Source organism: Canis lupus, chromosome 2, assembly GCF_048164855.1.
Source record: "Canis lupus baileyi chromosome 2, mCanLup2.hap1, whole genome shotgun sequence".
In the NCBI taxonomy this organism is placed as follows: Eukaryota; Metazoa; Chordata; class Mammalia; order Carnivora; family Canidae; genus Canis; species Canis lupus.
In genome coordinates this window covers 52,309,914-52,331,132 of record NC_132839.1, presented here as the reverse complement: position 1 = coordinate 52,331,132, position 21,219 = coordinate 52,309,914, and the positions used below count along the sequence as shown (strand labels likewise).

The 21,219-nt window shown below is 39.0% G+C and overlaps 1 long non-coding RNA gene across 1 annotated transcript in view; it reads right to left on the bottom strand.

The window, feature by feature from the left end:
• LOC140610253 (uncharacterized) overlaps nt 1–21,219 on the bottom strand; it is a 72,892-nt gene that overhangs the window by 26,924 nt on the left and 24,749 nt on the right. Inside the window, exon 2 of the long non-coding RNA XR_012011984.1 lies at nt 735–885. This is a non-coding gene — a long non-coding RNA (uncharacterized lncRNA). The remainder of the gene's footprint in view (nt 1–734; nt 886–21,219) is intronic.

Sequence of the window (21,219 nt, the reverse complement as noted above, 5' to 3'; positions counted from 1 at the left end):
GTTCTGAGCACCTCAGATAGAGCACTGAACAAAACTGATGAGAATTCCCGTCCATTGGAAGTTTATATCTTAGTGAGAAGATAGGTAATAAACAAAGATACAATATAATTATAAGTAGTGATATGTGCTATGAAGAAACTTATAAAGTTTCATTATCCCATGTGGTAAGAGTCTTGTTTTAGATAGAGATCAGGAAAGACTCTGAGGACATGTCATTTGAATGAAGATCTGAATGAAGCAAACGGGCCACGCTTGGTCAAGTGGCAAAGAGCCTTCATGACTGATGAAACAGCTGGTGCAAAGGGCCAGGGGCAGGGTATAAGATATAAACAAAATAATAATAAAGAGTAAAAGGATAAGAAAGTATGGCACTACTTAGGGAGTGCATTTCTGAATTGTTCAGTATTACTGCCAGCAACCAATTCTTCCCCACTCTAATCCAAGTGGGTCTCAATCTATCCAGGGAGCTTATTAAATGTTGCTGAGTTATATCCCCAGTAATTCCAATTCAGGTAGGTCTAGCTGTTATCCAGTTGTGTGAATTCCAGTCGAGCACTCTGGGTGAGTCTGGTGCAGGGAAGTTATTGAAACTCATTGGGCATAATCTAGTTTCTCAAATTCACTCTGTCGTTTGGAATTTCTAAAGGCCACAGATGACAGGAAAATGTGACATGGTCACAAGAGACAGAAATAGCCACTTTATGCAACCAGTTAGCCAGGAGCACGACACATACCGTTCAGAAGGTCTGGTGTCACACATCATGGCATCTCTCTAGGTGCAGTTTCAGGAGGGAAACGTCTATACCCCCTTCAAGTTTCTCACAATCTGGAAGTATTGGCTGTTTGAATCACAGGGTCTCATTTGAAAGGAAAGAAATGTGTCTCCTGGAAGAGAAATAAAAACAAACAAATAAATAAACAGACAAGTGCAGATTGTAATTAGTCACAAAATAATTAGTGACAAAACCGCCTCCAGGCAGAAGTTGGAGCAAACCTCTTCATTCCTATGTTGAGGCACTGACCCCTCTAAATGCTTATTATTCATCATTTTCTCGGAGCCTCATTGATACTATACTGCCAAGACCTCAGGGACCTGCCATAGCTGTTTCCCCACAATTTACAGGGAGAACAGAGCCCAGTTGCTTGGGAGATTAATTAACTTGTCAAACAATTAAGCAGACAGGCAGTAATCGAGGTTTCCATTTCATAATTGATTTATCACTCTGTAGCTTCTTGAGTCCCAGGGCTCTGGATACGAGGACCGCTGTGTGGGTAAAACCTTTCAGAGAATGGCAGGAGGCTGCTGAGGCCAGGAGGTGAGCTCCTCTGGTCCTGCACTTGCTGTGAGGTGCAGCCTGGCTTCTGACCAGCCTCCCGACACAGGGAAAATTTAATTTTCTCCCTTCCAGTAACCCTGGCCAGAGAGTCCCTGTTATGGTCTTAGAGCCTCTCCCAGTCTGCTATTGTTTGGAGAAGGCAAAGACACCAAGAAATGTCATAAATTGCTAATGCACGTTGAGACTGAAACTCGACCTGCTTTCACTGTTTTCAACAAGACATTGTGGGTCCTTTTTTGGGGTGCTGCACTCCCTGATAACATCAGCTCACAACTGTGGTGCACACTGGAGCTTTTACTGTTTCTCAGTTTCAGTATGCATAAACATCCCTGGGGAGCTCGCAGGTGCCCAACACCACCCCAAAGAATCTGCTTTAGGGGATCTGAGCTGAAGCTTTGGAATCTGCCTTCGGAGCCGACTTCCCTGAGTGATTCTAGTGTAGGTGATCCAAAGGTCTATTGTTCAGATCAGAATAGATACCAAACTGCAGATGTGATCTGGATCCTTAGCCACCAGGTGTCCTGTAGTGGAGCAGAGGCTGGGAGACCATCAACACCTGTTTTATTCTCCATGGCTCTTTTACCCTGCAGTTGGAAGGCCCCCAGAACCTGGTGTGGTCTGGATTGATCTCTTTAGGGATGCTTCCGTTACTAACCCAGTTCAAAAGCCAGGAACAAAAACTTCTGCTCTTTTGGCCTTCTGGATGCTTGTGAATATGTTTGTCATCGTGCATGTGTGCGTGTGCATGCACTCCTGCACATGCTCCCACACACCCACATGCAAGTACGTGCACATACTCGCATGCATTTTGGTATCCCTCATCATTTCCTAAATCTCATAAATTACATTTTCAGACAAGGCATTCTACAAGTGTCTTTCTTAGCCCACTTTGCCCTCCTTCTCACTCTCTCAGCCTGCACCCCCAGCTATGACCCTAGACTTCCTGAAGCAGATATGCTGTCATCTGCTCTCTGAGGTCCTGCAAAGTGTAGTCAGCCTGCGGCCCCATGCTTCAATTATAAGCTTGGACAGGTGGGCCTTATTTAGGGACCTGATTTGACCATAGTCTGTCTCCCATTAAGAAGCCAGAATCCCGGGTGGTTCAGCGGTTTAGTGCTACCTTTGGCCCAGGGTGTGATCCTGGGGACCCAGGATTGAGTCCCACATCGGGCTCCCTGCATGGAGCCTGCTTCTCCCTCTGCCTGTGTCTCTGCCCCTCTCTCTTTGTGTCTCTCGTGCATGAATAAATAAAATATTTAAAAAAAAGAAGCCAGAACCATGTCCAGAGTTGGACAAGCTCCTTTCTATGCCACATTGTAAAAGTAACTGTTATATATTGATTTGCTTCAAAGTAATTAATTTTAGTAAATGTTTTTATTTTTATATAATTTGTATTTATATTTATTTTTTTTAGAGAGAGAGAGAGAGAGAGAGAGAAAGAGAGAGAGAGAGATAAAGAGCAAGACCATGCACAAGCATGGGGAAGGAGCAGAGGGAGATCCCAGGACCCTGAGATCACGACCTGAGCTGACGTCAGAAGATTAACCTACTGAGCCACCCAGGTTCCCCTTAGGGATTTTTTTTTAAATAAAGCCTTACGAATATTACAGAGGCCTGCTTCTTCCCATTTTCACTCTCCTCCCCCTCCTGGCAGTGACCATTATCCTGAAGCTGATGTGTGGCAGATGTGTCTCAACCATGTTTTGTTCTTGTTGCTTACCTCTTATGTATGTACATCCATAAGCCACTGTCCTACCCATTCAGAGTTGGGAGGGATCATAGGCAATTCCTTTCTCAAAGCTTTCATAGAAGGACCTACACTTAAATGAATAACCCACAAAATGAAGGAATGAGATAAATTTAAACTTAAGTTGTTCAGGTCTCTAAGAATGGGTTTTAAAACCACAAAAACCTCCCTCAGTTATGGGGCTCTCCTTAAAAAGCATATAAGTGAGTAAAATCTACTTCCAATTGCAGCATTTTGAACCAATGGCAAATGAATATAAATTATAGGTTGCTGGGTCTCGACTATCCCAAATCCTTTGATTTGGGATAGATGTGAGGCATAAATATGGGCATAGCTTTAAGGTAAGGTCATCTGTATATGGTACCTGCCTTTTATATGCACTGCTGGAATTGTAAGTACTTGGTTATATGTTGCCCACCATTTCACTGTCACTGGTTGCTTAACCAATCTTGCACCATGACTGTCCCTCCCACACACTTTATTTTTCTTTTAGTGAATATGCAGGGATAAACTTGAGGCCAGTGCTCATTTGAATTATTATGCTGTCTGCATTTGAGAAGCCTATATTAACGAGGACTTGTAGAAACTGAATAATTGATGCATGTGTATTTCTGAGCTTAATTATCAGCAAAACTAATTCCCTTCTCTCTTTCTTTTCACTTTGTGTTTATAGACATTGCCTTAGTGGCTGCTCTGAAGGTCAAACTAGTTGCAGGTAAGCTTAGAATATAGGGCTCACCTGGTCATCCTGTCCCCCAAAGTTAACTAACAATGTACAGATGTGTATCTGGATAAAATTCAACTAGTTATTGGTCCCCTTTTATAAGAAAAGCACTGGGCTACAGCCAGGATTATGCAAAGCTGATGAAAATGATACCTCTTTCCTCCAGGCACTTACAATTTAGGAAGAGTGATAGGGTGCCCATAAATAACTCTAATACCAGCAAGATAGGTATCAAATGAAAAGAGACAATAACTAAATAGCCACCTGAAACTATCCTCAATTCTCCAAAGAGGAAAATTAGAATTTAAAGTCTGTGAATGAAAAATGTGGTATCTTCCCATGGAAAGATGAGGTAAAAGCATAAATACAGACTACCAGGCCCTATTGCCCCCCCAAAACTGACTTAGAATCTCTAACTGGGGCCTGATGGTCTGCATTTTTTGTCAGTTTTCCTGGATCTGTGGTTATCCAACTTTACAAACATCAGAATCACCTGGAAGGCCTAGAAAAACACTGGTTGCTGGGCCCCACCTCAGTGTTTGATTCAGAGGTCTTAGGTGGAGTTTGAGAATCTACATTTCTAGGAAAACTTTTTAGATGTTGCAGAGGTTCCTGCTCCAGGGCTTAGGAACTAGTAGGAATGAAGAAAACCCCAACAGTTTAACCAGTTTGTGCATGATACAGAATTCACAGCACCCTTGGATTTTGCTGAGGAAAGAACACACCCTTGCTTGGTCTAAAGAGTTATCATCTAATAGCTGACCTCATAAATATACCAACTACTTGTAAGTGAAAGAAACAGAAATATGCCAGCGGCTTGTTACATAAGCCTTATCATTTCAATAGAAACACCTTGTGACCTTGTCATGGGGTGTATACAAAGATACTTATTGGACAGTAGATCTGTGTAAATGGAATTCCGTATGTGAGTCTTGTAGTGAGGTTCCAACCTAGAAAGATCTTAATCTGAGCATCAGGGGATCGAGGGTCTGGTGGAGATCACTACAATGACATTACTCCCAGATATTCATGTTAATGGTATGTCTCATTAGGGCTGGAAGGAATCATGGACATGATCTAGTCCATCATCTTATGGACTGAGCTGCAGAAATGGACAAGGAAAGTGACTTGCTCAAGTTCAAGGAAAAATAGATAAATCCCTAGATACTCGAGAAAGAATATTGAGGAAGGGGAGGCATAAGTCTTGGCAAAAGGATGAGCACAATCCCAGGAAAGGTGCCAAGTACAAAATGATAATGAGTGGCAAGGCAGACTCTCTGCTTGGCAGTAGGAATGGGTTATGTGATATGGAAAAAGAAGAAAAAGGAAAGGATAAGCAGGAGGGAGAGTGACGAGGAGCAGTGGTATTCTCAAAATGCAATCATTTCACAGAATTAATACAAAATGAAGAACTTACCCTTGGAAGGGAAACTGGAAACGGCCTCCTATAGAGGGGATTATGTCTTTAAGTCTGACCTGTTGACAAACTCTATCAGAATCTGTAGATATTTCAAATTCAGACTCCCTGGCCTCCATGGAACAAGAGTCTACATTTTCCATACTCACTACATGATTCTTTTTTTAAAAAAAGGTTTTATTTATTTATTTGAGAGATAGTGAGCAAGAGAGAGAGTACAAGCAGAGAGGGAGGGGCAGAAGGAGAGGGAGAAGCAGGCCCCCACTGAGCAGGAAGCCTGGATCATGACCTGAGTCGAAGGTAGACACTTAACCAACTGACTGAGCCACCCAGGCACCCCTCATCACATGATTCTTCTGTAAAAGTTTGAACTGCTGCTGGCATTCATTCAATAGAGACTCCATTTCTCCTCATCTTGCTTGATTTCCAGGAAATGCATCACCTCCTTTGGATTCCTGAGACTGGTATACCAGCTTCACTTTGGCTGCCTCCAGAGACAGGAAGCTCCTTCTCTCAAGGGTGGGCCCATTCTGTTCTCACATATGCCATCTTGGGTGGTTGTCTTTCGTGGAGGCCACTGCAACACAGGGGTCAGAAATGGCAGTGCCACTCAGGGAGAGAACTTTCTGGGAGCCTGAGATCCCTTGAGTTCCTACCTTAACCTCTGCAAATGGTTTCTTTAACATTTGGAGATAATAGCTCTCACCTTGTAGAGCTGTTTTGTTTCACTTTATTTAGTTAAGATGTGTGAAGCACTTAGAATGATAACTGGCACTTAGAAACAGCCAGGGTTGGCTGTACCTAAAAGCTGAGAGGGGCCCTCTGTTTGGTTTAATGCTCTGCTTAATAACTTTTGAACAAGAGGTCTCCCATTTCCCTTTTGCAGTAGGCCCTGCAAACTATGTAGTAGGTCCTGGGAAGAGCCCCATATATGTTAACACTTATCAACTGGCACAATTGTGTTAACGTTTTGAAAAGTTTCAATCATTACATGGTTTTTAAAAAGATCTTCTCTCCAGGACAATGTGTCACATTCACAGGAAGTCTTGTCTCTCCCTCCCCCAAAGCTCAGACTTGTACTTCCCACAATAAGAGGATCTAAGTTCCAGCCATGAATGGGTTCTTCTGGTGGTGGCTCTGCCACTGCTATTGTTTCTGAGTATCTCCAGTGGTGGTGTTGATCTCACCCTGCACAGTTCCTGCACAGATGGTTCATGTGTCTGGAGCACCCCCCGTTCACTTCCTTTTCAGATAGGATCCCATGTTGAGATGTTAGTTCTCAGCACAGGGGTACACTGATAAGTTTCAGCAATAGTCACCAAGTGCCCACTACAGCCCACCTCACATATTTTGAGTAACTTGTCTTGAACTCAGATCACTAGCTTAGGTTCTCTCAGGTCTGCTAATTTTAATATTTGCAGTTCTGTTTCCACTCTCTGCATGTTGTGCTCTCATATATATTTTTGCTTCAGATATCAGGAGTCAGTTTTGGGGGTCTGATCCTCCCTCCCAGAAGCTCTTTATAAGAATGATTCTGCCTTCCTCTCAGAGACCCGTTCCATACACCAGTGTTCTCAATTGGAGGGAGACTTGATAGTGTAAAGGGAGGTTTTCTTATACTCTGATCCCAATACAATGTTGGCCTACATTCATTTAAAATATGGCCACTGGTTCAACCCTCTGAGGGACAAAGAAGTCACTTCAACCTAGGCCAAATCCTTCCCACCATGACTCACCCATTGGTACTGTCCTGAAGTCTGGCTAAATTCTTCCCCAAGTTGAATCTCCCTCAAGAACTTAAAGGGAGCATATGTGCAGAATACTGCACATCTTCCAAGATGAGAATGTGGTAAATGGCAGAACAAGCCAACACCCAGAGGGGTCTCACCAGCTGTGATGTGCCTTGGAAGAAGTTCTCAGAGGAAGCAAAGTCAAGCTTCCTAACCTTGAACCCTCTCCTTGTGCTGAGCCCCAAACACCCTAATTGCTCTCCAGGAAAAGTTCTTTCCCCTCCTTGAGGTGGCTTCTTGCAATTCTTCTTGATTTTCTGCCATTCGTTGAGTTGGCTGTTGCAGTTTTAGAGAGACTACATCTGGATGACATGGGTCTTGGGAGATAACATATTTGATTTTCATTTATTTTTAATTGTAAACAGCTTAAAATGAGCATGCCATGGTGCCTGATTTCAGCCCTCTAAAGGGATCCAGGCTGTGCCCTGTACTTTCAGAGCCTTTGAGTGGTCACTGTGGAATCCAGCCTATCATTAATATCTTGGGATAGCAAACAGAGTCCATGGGGGGAAGCTGACGCCAAAGGCAGATCTGAGACTCTTCTTAAGTGTGAGCTAATATCAGCTATTCAGTGAAATTTAGTTAAAACAAAACAAAACAAAACAAAACAAAAAAGCTACACACTTTTCTTCTCCTATAATAAGATAAAGTGATGCTCTGTAGTCTCACCAACCCTGCAGTCATACACTGCCTATTTCCCTCCCTATGACTGCTTTCCTCCCTAATTGAGACATGAGCTGCCCCAATCAGCGGATTTCCTGATACCTCTTCAACTCCTGTGCCCAGAAAGGGTTTTATTCAGCCTGCTGGGTGCATGGAAATCTCCCAGGGGTCCAGAGCTCTTGCTCACACTCAGTCTGGGCAGCAGAATGTGCCTCTCATTTTTATTCAAGAGGCACCACAAATGAAAGTGGACAGGGAGGAGCAGTGGGCTGAAGGGAGAATCTTATTTTTCTCTTCACCATATGCTTGTAACTTGCTAATGAGGAAATTTGCACTTCAGGGCTGTCCATTCTAAAATGACTCTAAGAATCCCACTGACTCCATTAATCTCTTTGTTGAAGAAAGAGTGAGAGAGTGATCGTGCAAAGGAGAGACTGAGGCAGGATTTTTCGCTTTCTGCTGTATATTTTGAGCCATTGAAAGCTGGAATGTGAACACAGTCTTGCTTTCCTTCTGGGGTATTTGTCACTGGTATTTGTCTTTTCTGTTTCTTCTGATAGCATTACTTCTTTTGAGGGGATGATCTCTCTAGGGGTATAGCACCCAGAACTTTCTTAAGGAAGTACTCATGTAAGATTATGTTAATAGCATCCTCCCAACATGACTCTGTTTCTTAGCACATCTGATACAGCCCAAGGGTACAGGTCACAGGTTCCCCAAATAGCAGGCTTCTGACCACATCTGGACCATATCTGGACCATGTCTAAACTGACCCAGTGCCGGCCCACATACATATGCTGTATCTCCAATCAAGGTTTTATGTTTTGACAGGACTTTGTGTGTAGTTCAGAATATCCTACTTTTTTTCATCATGTTTTAGACTTTTTATGGTCAGCCAGGCATCTGATCCCTATCTCTCTAAATCAGCTTCCTCCAATAGCTCAGTTTGGGTAGCCTCCCAAAGTCTTCCTGATGTCAGATTGTAACCAAACCCCGTACAACTTCCTTATCCCAATCTCATATACTCACTAACCTTCCAGCATTTCTCTCTCTTTACTCGTCTGGGAGGAAAATACTCTCTTGGGGCCAAGACAAAATAGAGTCCTCAGGATCACACCATTAGGTCATGATCATGAGGTCTAGGGATTTTAGTTAAAGGAATAAATAAGAAGGGCATGCAAAGCTGGCATGCAGGGCAGCGCTGCCCCTGGGACAGACCTGGTGGGTGCAAGGGGAGCCAAGCCCTCATAGAGGTAAGGCTGATAGTTGCAGACTTTAAGGAAGAAAATTTCTTTTTCTTGTTGCTCATTTCCTCCTCAGCTTCGGGGAGCTACGTCCAAAGGGTTAAGGCCATACTGAGGACTTTGGGGAAGAGAAACTGCTTCCTGAGCCTTATAGTCTTGGCCTAAAGCAGAAAACACAGGGAACCTTTCAGGATTTCTCTTGACTAGCCCAGCTCACTCCACATAGTAAACTATTTCAAAAGTCTGAGCTGGTAACAAAGATTTTCAGCTCAGCACTAAATGTGTTGTGAAAAGAAACACTTGGACCATCATATATGTCTTTTGAGAACCTTCCATGGCCATGTAAGATGGTTGCTATCTTCTCAGGTTCTTGATGGTGCATCATGTGCCAGGCTCTGTGCTCTGTGATTTCCCTGCATGATCTCATCTATGAGTTGGGGACAACTATTACTCCCATTTTACAGATAGTGAAAATCAGGTATATAGCCATTAAGCACCTGTTATATTTATTCAGACTATCTTACTATGTATGAAATCTAGGGCACAAATAGAGGTAAGATTTAAATCCAGCTCTGTCTAACTCCTGAGCCCTTGCTGTTGATCACAACATTGTGCTGTATAGACTTGCACTTGGTTCGTTCAACAAGCTGGTAGTATTCCATCTATTGAGCAGGCACTGGTCTAGGTCTTGGGGACACTGAGATAGAATAATAGGCCACAGCCTGCCACCAATCCTCATGATCTAATGAGAGGACATAAAGTATGCTTCCCTTGTGTGTTCCACCATTGCCATCTTTGTGTCATCTGTGACTGTCCTCCCCATCTGCCAGACTTGGTTAAATTTTCTAGTCTCGGCCACCTATGCCTCCCGCCCTCATCCCTCTGCCTGTCATTTTGGTGTCATGGGCATATGGAATACAAGAAGAGCCTGTCAATGGGTGCAGGGTGAGGAGAAGAAGGAGGGAATGTGCCACAAAGCTGGAATCTGTCCGACAAACGATGTGACAGCAGACATGGCGAGGGTGACAGCTGGAAAATAACAGTTAATAGCCCCTGCCCAGGCTGTGCTCAGAGAGATGGCATGCTGAGCAACATCGTAATGGCTTGTGGAAATATTGCTCTGAGCCCACGGAGGCTGTTGCAAGACACCCAGCTCTGTGCACTTCCTTGTCACATTTACAAAGCTCACTCTTTTGGAAACTGACTCTCTGCTTATTCTTGTTCCATGGTGCTATATACATACAACCAGTTGGACCTGGTATCTACTCAGCCAGGGTCTTGCTAGTAAACACATGGCAGAAATGATTGGCAAAGACTTGGGGTTTGGGTGAGGCTCACAGCAGTTCAGGGGCTCTGCTGCTATTACTCCCAAAGATAATTATAAAGATAGCACCAGTTAAAATATCTAATGTTTTATTCAATATTTTGGTGAGTTTCAATTACTCCCAATTATAATTCAACACCTTTTCTATTTAAAACAATTATTGCCCTTTGCAATGAGCTTTGAAGCAAATAAATTGTTTGTCATGATTAGTCACTGCTCCTGCCAGAGGTTTCTCTCTCTCACTCCTCAACTCTGCTACCTTTCAATTTGTGGCTAACTAGCATTAGCTTATGGTTAACCCTTTGGCTGTTCCCAGTGTTAGCCACCACAAGAGCTTTAGATATTGGGGGAAAAACAAAGTAGCTTCAGTCACCCTTGAGACAATTATACTCATTAAAAATCAATGGGATCCAATTACTAGCAGCAGGACTCTGACTCAGTTTCAGATGTATCGAATACCAATTCCCAGCCAAGTGACAGAAACACATCATCAGGATCTGACAGCTGTGTGAGGAAAGAAGGCACTTTGACTCACTTTTGTGATTGCATTCAGAGCCATCGCCTCTTTGTTATTATCATCATTTTGTGTTTATTGTGTAAGTTCCTTCTACGCTAAGTGTTAAATTAGGAGCAAGGGAAGTTGTAAAGAATAAGGATTACTCTCACTCTGATAGAGCTGTAATTAGAAAAAGGAGTCAGTGCCTATAGAAATGTGTGGTTGTCATTAAAAAAGGAACACAAGCTGGAAGAAATGTTGAAGCTTGAAGTGTCTGACAGAGTTTGTGCAGCATTATTTCATACCACATTTTTATTGACTCCTACTCTTACCCTAGGAACTAAGAGATGATAGAAATCACACTTGCCTTCAAGGAACTTGCTATGCAAATGATGATTGGTGACTTCATTATATTTACCAAAATACTTATTTGCTTAACAATGGATTAAACAGAGGTGTTATTTATAAAATCCTAGAATAATAGAACCTGAGTCAATTACTGCTGTTGGTATTGGTAAACATTGGTAAAATATAATATCTTTGACATTTTGTAATACCTAAGTTACATTAGTTACAACTGAATTAGAATACAAACTTCGAGGAAATGAAATCTACAGATTGACTTGGGTAGTATGGGCATTTTGACAATATTAATTTTTCTTATCCATGAACACGGGATACCTTTCTATGTATTTGTTTTCCTTCAGTGAAAATTTCATAAATGTTCTATAGTTTTCAATGTACAGATCTTTCACTTCTTTGATTAAGTTTATTCCTATTTTACTGTTTTGAGCCTATTGTAAATAGGATTTTTTTTCTATCAGATATTTTGTTGTCAGTATATAAAAATACGACTGATTTTTGCATGTTAATTTTGCATCCTGCGACTTTACCAAATTTGTTTATTAGTTCTAACAATGAGTTAGTAGAGTCTTCAGGGTTTTCTTTATGTAAGATTGTGTCATTTGCAAACAGAAAATTTTGATTCTTTTTTTCCAATTTGGATGACTTATTTCTCTGTTGCCTAAATTACTGTGGCTAGGTCTTTAGTACAACGTTGAATAGGAGTAGTAAGGACATGCATTCTTGTCTTATTTCTGATTTTCAGAGGAAAAACTTTCAGTTTTTTATTCTTGGGCATACTAGTAGTGAGTTTACCATATATGGCCTTTATTATGTTGTGGTATGTTCCTCTATACTAAATCTGTTGAGAGCTTCTCTCAAAAAAGTGCAGTGAATTTTGTCAAGTGTTTTTTCTGCATCTACTGAAAACATATGATTTTTAATCTTCTGTTTTCCTAATGTGGTGTATTACATGTGCTGATTTCCATATGTTGAATAATCCTTACATCCCAAGGAAAAAACCCACTTGATCACAGTGTATGATCCTTTTAATGTGCTGTTGAATTTGCTTTGCTAGAATTTTGTTGAAAATTTTTACATCTATATTAATCAGGAATATTGGTCTTGTAGTGTCTGGGTTTGGCATCAGGTTGACATTGGCTTCATAAAATGAGTTTGCAAGTGTTCCCTCCTCTTTAATTTTTTGGAAGATTTTTGACAAAGATTGACATTAATCTTTCTGTAAGTGTTCAGTAGAATTCACCCATGAAGCCATCTAGCCCTGAACTTTTCTTTGTTGGGAGACTTTTGATTACTGCTTTAATCTCCTTAGTTGAGATCCTTGGGTGGCTCAGCGGTTTAGTGCCATCTTCAGCCCAGGGCATGATCCTGTGGTCCCGGGATCAAGTCCTACATCAGGCTTCCCGCATGGGAGCTTGTGTCTGTGTCTCTGCCTCTCTCTCTGTTTGTCTCTCTGTGTCTCTCATGAATAAATAAATAAAATATTTTTAAAAATCTCCTTAGTCATTATTGATTTGTTCATACATTTTATTTCTTCATGATTTAGTCTTAGTAGATTATATATTTCTAGAAATGTATCCATTTCTTTTAGGTGATCCATTTTTTTGGCATATGATTTTTTATAAAAGCTTCTTATGATGCTTTGTATTTCTGAGGTTCCAGTTGTAATATATCCTCCTCATTTATAATTGTGTTGAGTCCTTCCTCTTTTTATCATGGTTAGTCTAGCAAAATGTTTGTGATTTTGTTTATTTTTCAGGAAAGTCAATTCTTAGCTTCATTGATTTTTTTCTATTGTTTCTCTAGTCTCTATTTCATTTATTTTTGGTGCTGACTTTTCATGTTGCTAGCTGGCATCATGAAACTCTGTAGGATATATATATATATATATATATATATATATATATATATATATTTTTTTTTTTTTTTTTGCTGTGGATATGTTTCTTACCAACTCTCAGTTGAACAGAGTGAATTATAGATTTTAATTGCTACAAATTGTATTAACTTACCTTAGAATAAAAAAAAGTAGAACGAGAATGTTCATGTCCATTCATTTAAAAATATTTATATAAGTGAATAAAAAGAATGAGTCTTCCTGGTAGCTTCACAGTAGAAGGTGAACCAAAAGAAGAACTTACAAATAAATCCCTGATTTCTGGATTGATCAACTCGATGGGGAAGACTTGCAGAAAAATTTATCTGGGTGAAAAATTCTGGTGTTCTGACCTGTTCACATTAATCACACTGTACTTATTCAACATCCACTCATATTGTCAAATATGCAACTGGGTATAAAAATCTTGGAGCTTATTTGGAGAATTTACACCTAGATATATAAACTTGGGACTCACAAGCAATAAAGCCATTGGATGGGATAAACTCATCTTGGAAAAATATATATAGGGAGAAACTAATGACTTTGACCAAGCCTGAAGGCACTGTGACATTTAGAGTTTGATCCAAGGACATGCACTGGGCAAAATAATCAGTGAGGGAGGGGAAACTAGAATAGCATGTGTTGTTTTAAAATCCAAGAAAAGTAGATGATTCAAAATAAGGCAGTGGTCTACTTGCCAAATACTACAGAATAGTCTGGAAAAGTAAGGTCTGAGAAGCGACTTTTGAATTTTATAATAAAGGGGTGCTTGGTTTCACTGAGGTTGTTGTAAGAAAGATTTGACCAGGACAGGTTACAGGCAGTGGGAGAGTGACTGAAGGTTTTCTGTGAATGGACAGAAGAAACATGGGCTGTAGACACACAGGGACTAAAGTCAAAAGGTTTTTTGGTTTGTTTGTTTTTATTTTGTTGTTGCTGTGCTTTAAGGTAGGAGATAATGGAACGTGTGTGTTTGTTTATGAGATGCTCCAGTAAAAATGAAGAACTTAATGCTGCCAAAGAGAATATATATTTGCACTAACAAATTCCTTGAGAAAGGATGTATGGTTGTGATCTAGAACACAAGTGAAGAAGTCAGGATGCTGGATGGTTGTGCAAACCATGAATTCCTGGGATCTTAGAGTGTTTGAGTGGACAAGGGCAGAAGAGGTCATCTAGTACAATCATTTATTTGCTGGCTCATTCCTTCATGTAATAGGTTTCAGATATCTTCTATGCAATAGGCATGACTGAAATAGAACCTGTACCCTTAACAAATAAGGATATCCTCTTTTTTATAAACAAGAAAAATGAGATTCACAGGGTGGAGTATCTTACATAAAGTCATACCTTTCAACATTTTTTTCAGTGAGCTATACAATGAAAATCCATGACCCTCTATTATCAATACATTGTTCTTTAAAAAACAAAAACAAAAACAAAACCAACGGAATACAACTCCCTAAACCCTTTATTTTTAGAGCAGTTTAAGTTTGTAACAAAATTAGGAGAAGGTACAAAGATTTCCCATATACTCCCTTCCCCCACATATGCATACTCTCCTCCATTATCAAAACGCTGACCAGAATGCTGCATTTTTTTACAGGTGATGAACCTACATTGACACATCATAATTTCCCAATTATAGTTTGCATTATGATTTACTTTTGGTGTTGTTCATTCTGTAAGTTTGGACAAATATATAATGATAAGTACCCATCATTATAGTGTAATACATAATATTTTCACTTCCTTAAAAATATTCTGTGCTCTGCCTATCCATCCCTCCCCTAAACCGTACCTCTGGCAACTACCAATATGTTTGCTGTTTCCATAATTATGTCTTTTCCAGAATGTCGTATCGTTGGCATACAGTATATAACCTTTTAGATTGGTTTCTTTCACTTACCAATATGCATTTAACTTTCCTCCATATCTTTTCATGGACATGATTCCTTTCAGTTTTCCATTCAACCATTTAACACTGACTCTCATTTCCTCACTTATTACTTTGTATGCAAGACAGTGATAACTGATAGAGGAAGTTCTATGTTGGGTTTACAAAACAATGAATAAAATAACCATAAACACACGTTCTCATGAAGGAGATACTATGCATACATCAAATAATTCTTGTGAAGATAGAATGAGAAAAAGTATGTGATGTTTCCTGAAAACAAGACTGACATACAAGCATAAGTTTTATGCCATGTTACATGTATTACATGGGCCTAGGAGGGTGAGCTAAATGGTGGAGATGCAACTGAATTCATGTTGGTTTTCCTAAAACCCAAAGAGAAAAGTTAAAACTTTTTATTACAAACATTTATGAAATAGTTATAAATGTAGCAACTAGAGAGGTAAAGCAGCTGAATGAAAGTAGCAGGTGAAAACATTAAAACATCATAGTATATATGTGTTCAGGGTGCTTTTTGTTGGAAAAGCTATTATATTTGAAGAGTCACAACTCAGATTATTGAGGTCCTTTCCTGAATCTCTTGGCATTTGGGAAGCAAGTAAATGTCTGCCTTGCCTTCGTCAATAAGCCAATCAAGTCTATCCATATAACTGATATACCTGCCAATCTATTTACTCTGGCCACCATCCATCCAGAGGTGTTCACAGAATGTGCCAGAACCTTCACAGCCATTTATTTAACATTCAAATTGCTTGATTCTCAGCCCACAACCTCTGCTTCAGATGCTTGGCTCTCTAATCCGAAATCAGTTCTGTTCCATGTTTTCTAAATTTGGCATTTACACCTAATTTCTTTAGCTTTCTGCTAAGGACTTGGTATGGGTGAACCTCCTGAGTCTAGCCAACCCACAGAATTATGAGAGATGATAATAAATTTTTGTCTCAAGCCACTAAGTTCTGAGAGTAATTCTCAATTAGGGGATACTTTGTTCCCCTTTCCAAACAGAGGACATTTAAAAATGTCTGGAAACATTTCTGGCTTTCATACTGAGTGGGGAGTGCTAGTGTCACCCACTATGTAGAGGCCAGGAATGTTGCTAAACATCTGATGATGCACATAGCATCCCCCCATAACACAGAATGATTAGGCTGCAAATATCAGTAATACTGAGGCTGAGAAACTTTGTCATTGAGAATGACAACCACTTCCTTTTAAATTGTGTTGTAGTTAAATCAGAAGTCTATTTTTTTCCAGATTTTGAACACTTTCTATACACTCTAATGTCCTATTCTCAAAATCTTTCCTCTTTTTCTGTCTCCCCAAATCCTTAAAACCTTACTTAAATCCCTCATCCACAGGAGATTTCCCTAACATCTTTCTCCTTTGGCTGTAGTAAAATACTAACATACTACACACTGCTAATTTCTTTTCTGGCATTTAGTCACATTCTTAGGTCTATTAATCTGGTATGGTTGTAAACTCCTCAAAGTCAAACATCACACTGCATACTATTTTCAGACAATTCAAAGAGCAAGCACAGAGAGTACCATAATAAGTGGTTGGAGATTGACTATATCTACCTCTTATGTTCATGTAATTTTTATGAAACAATGCTATAATTTTATACTAGATATTTACCACATACTATTACATATGTATTATGTTACTATATTTACTATATACTTATCATATATATATATTTATAGTATAATATAGTAAATATATTTATACTTTTATAGTATTTACTATATATTTTATAGTATACTATATAGTATTTATAATGTATATTTTCTATATATTTATATATTATATTTATATTACTATATACTTACTATATCCTATATTGCTATATTTTCTATGTACTATATACTATTATGTAATTTTATACTGTAAAATTGTGATCTATAACAAGAAATATATATTTGGTCTTTGACCCCAAGTGTTGAAAATAATAAAAGACATCTTTGTTATATTAAAGAGGTGACTTTTGGGAAGCACCTACAGACTGGTTGCCAGAGGAACCAATCATATGATTAGGGGGTTGGGACTTACATTCCTACTCCATAAACTTTAGGGAGGGAAGAGGGGCTGGAGATTGAGATCAATTGCTAATGGCCAATGAGTTACTCAAGCATGCCTATGTAATGGAGACTCCATTAAAACCCCAAGTTGAGAGTATTTGGAGAGCTTCTGGATTGGTGAACACATGGAAGTATTGGAAGAGTAGTGTGCCTGGAGAGGAGGACATGAATACTACATGATTTTTCCTCATACCTTGCCCTAGATCTCTCTTCCATCTGACTATTCCTGAGTTATATCATTTTATAACAAGATGGTGACCTAGTAAGTAAAATGTTTCTCTGAGCTTTATGAACCATGCTAGTAAATTAATCAAAATCCTTGAGGGGGTCATTGGAGCCTCCAATCTGTAACCTGTTTGCTCAGAAGCACAGGTGACAACCTGAGCTTGTGACTGGCCTCTGAATCGGGGTAGGGGCAGTGGGACTGAGCCCTTGCTTGTGGGATCTGACACTATTTACTGACAGATAGTGTTGGAATTGAGTCAAATTGTAGGACAATCAGCTGGTGTCACAGAGAATTGCTTGTTGTGGGGGAAATGTCTCCACATATTTGTTGACCAGAAGTGTCAGCAGTGAAGTGATTGTGTGTGTGTGTGTGTGTGTGTGTGTGTTTAAAAGCGACACACAGGAAGGAAACACATAGTGGAGAAGAACTGTAGGTTTTTCTGGGCTGTAGATTTTTCTTAGGGACACTGACATTTTGCAAAATCTAAGTAGAAAGTGTCTTGTTGATGTTAACCACACTTGATCTCACAAATGGTGAATCAGCAGAGCCTAACTCCATAGACTCAGCAAAGATATATCAGAAAAGGCAGCTGACCTCCCAAAGAGCTTGGATGAACATGCCTCTCTCCACCACTCAGACTCTGGTCCATTAGCCAACCAATCTTTCCACACACAAAATATGTGAGCTGCTGATCCATTAAAACAAGTTCCATCCAACAGTCAGGATTCTCCCAATGAAAGGGAAATAGCATGAAGGCGAGAAACCCTAGAAACAGTAGTTCATCAGGTTAAAGATTTGAAAAGATGTGAAGGAAATGGTGGCAGCCAAGGCTAAGGAGAGGTGGGTTGCAACTAATGTTGTGGATTTCCAAGTATCAGGTCAAGGAGTGAAGATGTGCAATCTATCAAACTTTCTAAAATGATGATATGGTCCTAGCTGGGCTTTAGAAGGATTAGTCTGCCATTCATATGTGGAATGGTTTGGAGAGAGACAAACCTGGCAGTCTAAGAAGCTACTAGAGAGGATAACATTAACAAAGTCAGAACCTTCAGTAATCTTCTCTTCCATGAAAGCAATAACAGTGGTCAAAATTGTCAGGATGAAGTTTTTCAGAACTCTGAAAATTAACCTAAGGCTTGAAGCATTCTGGGAGACTATTTTAAAACAAATACTTCAATGTCCATGAGAAGAAAAAATTTTAGGCTTTTGCTTGTTCTGTTTCCATCCTCCTATTTTCAGCTCCAAAGTAGCCTTGAGGATCAAGATCCTGTGATAATATTGAAAATCATAACCTTGAAAGCCACTGAGGGGGACGGGGGCAGAACGGGAGGGCTAGAGCTTTTTTTAAGTCTTCTCAGAGAACTGTCCTTATTTAATCAATTTCCTAGTTCTCTGGAAGACCTCACTGACAGAGATGCTTTTATTTGACCTGACACAGAATTTATTCATAACAAACAGTATTTCCCTGATGTTCATCAAAAATAATCACATACAAATATTTAACATTGTGGTTGCCTGAGGTTGCGGATAAAAATTCGGGCAAACAATAGATTAACCAAAAATCTAGAAAGGAAATCCTAGAAAACAAGATGTCTATCAGGGCTTTAAAAGCTCTGGCCTATTCCTGGGAATATAGAAGGTTGCATGCATGTGTAAGGACTGTGCACACTCAGGAAAGATCTGAGAAAGTCTGAAGCTCTCACCTTTCACTAGACTTGAGTTTTGAGCAAAGACGAAGTGAAGGCAAGAATAGCATTGTAAACTACCTTGATAAGTGCTGAAGTCATCTCCTAACACAGAGAGAACCACTAGGCAAAAACTGGAAGACATTAATTTCAGATGTTTAAGGAAATTATCCAATCACTAAACTGATCACTAAACTAACAAGGAGAAACTTCAGATCACACAACACAAAGAATTTACAGAACTACCTCAGAAAAGTCACTAAGCAAACAACAGCAGAAATAAAGACAGTATGGTCTATACAAAGGAAAAAAATGAACCAATAGAATTTGTCACTAAGGAATAGCAGACATTGGACTTAGTAAACAAAACTATTTAAAATATATTCAGAGAACGAAAAGAAAGATATCTTTAATATCTAAAGAATTAAAAGATAGTATGAGAATAATGCCTCATCAAAAACAGAATATCAACAAAAGGCATAAATTATTTTTTTTAAATAATGAAATAGGAATCTGAAGTTGAAAAGTATAACTAATGAAAATATTACTAGCAGGGGTCATCATCAGATATGACCTGGCAAAGGAAAGAATCATCAAACTTGAAGATAGATCAGGCGAGATTATCAAATCTGAGAAAAGAAACAAAACTGAGTGAAGAAAATGAACAGAGCCTTAGAACTTCACAGAGACTATGAGATACCATCAAGCATACTGATATATTTGAATGGGAGTTCAAGAAAGTGAGGAGAGAAAGGGGCAGACAGTATAGTTGAACACATATAACTAAAATTTTCCAAATTTTATGAAAAACACAAATCTACACATTGAAGAAACTCAACAAACTGAAGAGGATAAATTTCAAGAGATCAATACATAGACACATAATCAAGCCATCAAAGACAAAGAGAATATGGAATACAGCAAGAGAGAAACAACTCATACATACGAGTGATGCTTGGTAAGATTAAAAGATGATTTCTCAACGGAAACTGTGGAGGTCAGAAGGCAGTGGACTGACATTCTAAGTGCTGAAAAAAGATTGTCAAGCAAGAATTTCCCACCTAGCAAAACTCACCAACAAAATGAAGGAATAATTATGATATATATTAAAAAAACCTGAGAGAATTTATTCCTAGCAAATCTACCTATAAGAAATATTAAAGGGAGTCCTTCAGGATGAAGTGCAAGAACATGAGACAGTAACTAGAATTAAAATGAAGAAATAAAAGGCACCAGTGAAGGCTACTTATATATAAATACAAAACATGGTGTTACGGTGTTTTTAAATTTGTACTTTTCCCCCTCCTATCTGATTTATAAGGCAATAGAATAAAGCTATAATTATAAATCTTGGTTAATGGGCATATAATGTACAAAGATGCACAATAAGCGCATAAAGGAGAGGACATGACATTATATAGAAGCAAAATTTTTATAGATTATTGAAATCAAGTTGTATCAATGTGGTTTAAATTGTTAACACTTAAAATCTCAATTGCAATCCTCAAGGAAATCACTAAGAAAACTAAAAAAATATAGCAAGATAAATGACAAGGAAATTATAATGGTATACTAAACAACATCTATTTAATACAAAAGAGGGTAATATTGGCAGAATAGGGTAATAACAAAGACATAAGATGGACAGAAACCAAAGAGCGAAATGTCAGACAAAATTCTTACCTTCTCAGTAAGTATATTAAATGTAAGTAAATGAAGTACTCCAATTAAAGGGCAAAGATAGGAAGAAAGTAAAAAATAAAACAAACCATTATACAACAACATGCTGCCTGGAATAGATACACATTAGACCCAAAGACATAAATAGATAAAAAATATGGGAAAAGTACCATGCAATCTTTAAACAAAAGGGAGTTGGAGTGATTATAGTAATGTCAGGCAACATTAATTTTTGGAGAAAAATTGTTACTAAAGACAAAGGAAAACATTTTGTAATGATAAAATTGACATCCATAGTAAGGTATAACAGTATAAACATATACGCACCTGTAAACAGACCCCAAAATATAGTTGGGGATGTCAACATTCCACTTTCAATATTGAGAAAGAACACCAGACAGTAGATCAAGAAAGAAATAGATTTGAATGATACTGTGCAAAACTAGACATTAAAGACATCTATAGAACACTTCACCCATCAGCAACTACAAACACACTCTTCTCAAGTGCATATGGAATATTCCTTAGGATAGACCATAGTTTAAGCTACCAAGCAAGTCTCAATGAATATGAAGAACTTGTTATCATACAGAATATTTTCTATGGTCACCATGTAATAGAATGAGAAACAATAAGACAAGGAAA